We start from the raw sequence: 4,410 nt of genomic DNA, 5'->3' as shown, positions 1-4,410 counted from the left end.
TTCCTTTCCAAAGGTTATATTGAGCGTTAAATTTTTTTATGTCTTTGCTTGAATCCATGAAACTGTCTTGACTTGAGCATATACATGAGTTTTTCTTGGTAATTTCCATTGGCAACTTGGTATAATGTATGATTCTTGTCGTGATGCGTGATCAGTCTTCTTATCAATTTCAAATCACGTATGTTTTGTTGTTAATTGTTTCAAATGTTTAATAATTAATTTGAATTACCAATTCTGGATTAATATTGATTAACTTACTTTTAATTTAAAAATTTATTTAGTTAGTATATGTTTCACTCCAAATTTGTTAATCATTTTACATTTTGCGGGTTGTAAATTCAGAATAAGTATTAATTCTTTTTTATCATTTCTGTGCATGAACCCACCTTGGAGTCCAAATGGACTTTTACCCCTTTGCATTTCGTAAAGGGCCAATGAGGCCCATCCCTTGAGTCAATCTCGAAGAGCTAAGGTCAAAAGTTAGTCGCATGGCATACCGATCCGAGGAGTCGAAAGAAGAAATGGGTTGAAGTCCATCTTTGAAGCTGCTAAGCGACTCAAAGTCTTGTTTTTCATTTTATTTATTTATTTAATTATTGTTGTCTTTATTTATTAATTTATTCATTTATTTTATTATTCATTTGGGCCTGGAAGCTAAAGTTGTAAATTTAATACAGGTGGAAAAATTTTTGGGTTCACGAGCCTGAAAAAGTAGTTTAGGATAGGTAACGGGCCAAAGCCCGACATTAGATTAGGACATGTGCAAGTGGGCCAAAAGCCTAATAGATTTGGGCCCAATGGCCTAAGTCTTTTATTCCCCCCTTCCCCCTTTTATGTGCTTATTGGTCTTTAATTTATTTAGACTTAGTTAAAATCTCTATTAAGTCGTCCAAAATTATTTCACACAAATCGTTTTCTAAAATCAATCACTTTTCAACAACCAATTGAATTTAGTCAAAACGTGTTTTCAAACAGCCAGGATAATCGCAAGTTACCGGACGTTTTGGATGCCTTAAACCTTCCTAAAACATTAATGGAAATCGCTTACTTAGAATCTTTAAATTTAAATGATTTTTCTATTTTGGATCGTTTAAAGTATTTTATAATGGGTTCTTAATTCCTTTTCCAAATTAAGTGGCGATTTCTAAAAAAGTCAAAATTTTTGCAAAACAGAAATTGCGACTCCACTAGGAATTTGAACTTGGGTCTAAACAAATGTTTGATTTCATTTTTTGATTAACTGTTTAGTCTCTTACATGTTTATATGTTTTAATTTTTATGGAATTTAATTATTGAATCTTATAGCATAATCCCGCATTGTTTATTAACTTGTTTTAGGGTTTCGTGGATGTCCTGGCCTCTGTTGTTCAATTCCAAATAAAGTGTTGGAAGTACGACTGTTTAATAGCACGTGAGTCATCTGATGTATGTTTGTATTTTCAAACCCAAATCATCAGCTTGGGAACCTAGTTCAAACCCACTCTAGACACCTAGGATAGAGCAATATTAAAACCCTATTTTAGGCATGAGCCTAAGACGATCCAATACCCAAGGGGGTATTGGGCCCATTAGAGAACTTTCCCTACGTTTATTGACCCCGAGTCAATTACAGATGAATCATATTTATGTGTTGAAGAAATATATGTTTATTTAATCCAATTCATTATCCTTTAGGGTTCGGAAAAAAACTTGCTTTTCTTACTTTGGTGAGAGAAATTGAAGCAAGTCAAGAAAGAAATTGATCGATTTGGGTGATTGCATCTAAGGTACGTCTTGATCATCAACGGATGTCACTAATGACAAGAAATGAACAAAGATAAGAGTGCGAAAGACGATAGAAGAGCATTTAGTAACTAGTATTTCTTATCCACTGTGCGGGATACTTTTTTTTTCTCATGTTATTTTTCCTTTTCCTAAAGATTGTATCCCTTTTGTGCAACTTTTGTAGGCATTTATGCCATTTATGTACACCTATGAAGGTTTTTGGGGGGATGTTTGATTGGTTTCAAAAAACATATATTTCCTTCAAATACGTTAGGCCAACACTTGGCTCAAAAGGGTCACCCAATTAGGATGCACGTTTATTAGAATATGTTTTTGCATTATAACTACTTATGTGCTTATACATGGTATGTTGATTCGAATCAAAGGTGAATTGATCCAATCTCATTCTCCACAGAGCATCTCTAGATAGAAATGTACCCTACTATATAAAAGTTCGACCAAACATACTCCACGTTTCCCAAGTTTCTCAGAAGAGTTCATGGTCATTCTTAAAACTTCCAAAATGATCGCTTCCATTTTAGAAAAGTTGACTTTAGAATTAGAAAAATCCATTATAGTTTCGAACTACGTAGGGCCTGATTTTCCCCCCATGAGATACGTAGGAAGCCTTTCGGCCCAACCCATATCTCCAAAAGCTCTGTTGTCCTCCATTTTCTTGAAAGAAGTAATAAGGCCAGAAAGTAGAAAAGTTGAGCCTTCCTGATGAATTCCACCTATCCATATCATTGAGCAAAATTCCGTTCATTAAAATTATCGAGTCAATATTACTTCATGGATCAATTCGCATGAGATGAGAAACAACTCTATGAGTTTACTTCCTACCTTATCATCTTACTTTGCTTATTACTAACGGACTCTAACATGTCAGACTTTGAGTTGTTTTTACTTTGTAGGTAATAAAAACTACTCTGTGTTGTCACAAAATAGTCCTACTTCACTAGATCAAAATGAATAAGAGATTCCCTTCTTGACTATAGCTTTGTTACAGGAAAGAAAAATGACTAGTAGTAAAACTGGACTCTGCCAATCATTTTTCAAACCTGTAAACGATGTTCTCGGGGATGAGATAATGAAAATACGAGGAAAGAATTTTCCATGACAATCGAGATCATGGAAGATTAATTGGAGGAAATATTGTTGAATCGGACCTCTACTCCACCCATGAATCGTCTCCTGTCGTACAATAATAAATTAAAACCTGTCATTGTCATGTCATGTCAAGAAGCAAGATAATGAAAAATGAGAGATAATAGCCTTAGAACAGTCAATAGAAGAGTCAAAGAGTTCGAGAATAAAAGAAGCCTAATCTAAAGAAAACCAAGGTGGTTAACTAGGAGGACAATGACTAAAGGAATTGGACAATTGATCATTCATTCTATCAAGACAAAGGCAATAAAAACGCCATGTCATCTGTAGAAGTGCTTATTTCTATCATATTAAGATGGATAAGAGTATTTTAGGACCATTATGAGTTTATGTACGAACTATGTTTGACCTGAATTCCCGAGAAAAGAATATGTAGGCGGCTTATGTCGGCTTTGGTCAACCCCTTAGGAAAATTTATCCTTTTCTTTCATATACAAACTACGTTTGACTTGAATTCTCGAGAAAGGGATACATAGGCAGCCTATGTCGGCTTCGGTCAACCCACGCAGGCGGCCTATGTCGGGTTGGGTCAACCCCTTAGGAAAATTTATCCTTTCCTTTCATGTACGAACTACATTTGACCTGAATTCCCAAGAAAGGGATACGTAGGCGACCTACGTAGGCTTCGGTCAACCCCTTAGGCGACCTACGATTTCAGGGACCGTTCTACATAAAGTGTTGTAGGTGTCTAAAAGGGGCCACCCCACTTTGAAGACATATTTACTCGACAAATAAGATAATTATGCAACAACCAAGAGGGTTTTTGTGTCTATTGTTGCAAGTTGCTTCTTTCTAAACAGGTACATAAAAAGGATGACTTCGCTTTTTAAGCGACAACTCACGTGGAGATATGGTAAGAGACTACATACCTCTTTCGTGAATTATGTTTAGCACTAACGCTTTTGTTTGAAACATTGTCGAGAGCATCCGAGAGGATAAAAATCTCAAATCGAAATCACAGGTGCGGATGACTCCAGATAGGATGCAGTACAATGTGGAAATCTTTTTTAGCAATAAAACGGGACATAGTCTAAAGAGGGACGTCAAAATATTTGGACGCGAGCTAAAGGATGATCGTAACCACCATCTAGCAACACCCCTGTTTGAAGGCATGTAGGAATTTTAGGATGTTCTGGTTTCAACTTTACCTTCAGGATATTTCTAAACTTATACCAAGGGTAAACTTCTTTTTCTTTCAAATTCCAGTGATAGGGGACCTACAGTTTTGAAAATTATGTCCAGGTAAGTTCTTACCTATGGATGTGAAGAGCTCCCTGTTCATGGTTAAGAGGTTACAAGCCTCTTTTTCATAACTCGAACAACTTGTCACTCATCCTGAGCCAAAGATCATCTGAAATAAAAGGCTATCTTTTCTACCGATTGAGTCGAACTACAGACTGTATGATTCCCTGAGTCTCGGGGATATATAGGTTGCGCTCTATGTAGAAAACTCGATAGCATTCCAACCTCCCCCCATAT

Source organism: Capsicum annuum, chromosome 9 (assembly GCF_002878395.1).
Source record: "Capsicum annuum cultivar UCD-10X-F1 chromosome 9, UCD10Xv1.1, whole genome shotgun sequence".
In the NCBI taxonomy this organism is placed as follows: Eukaryota; Viridiplantae; Streptophyta; class Magnoliopsida; order Solanales; family Solanaceae; genus Capsicum; species Capsicum annuum.
Note: the sequence above shows the minus strand (reverse complement) of the source record.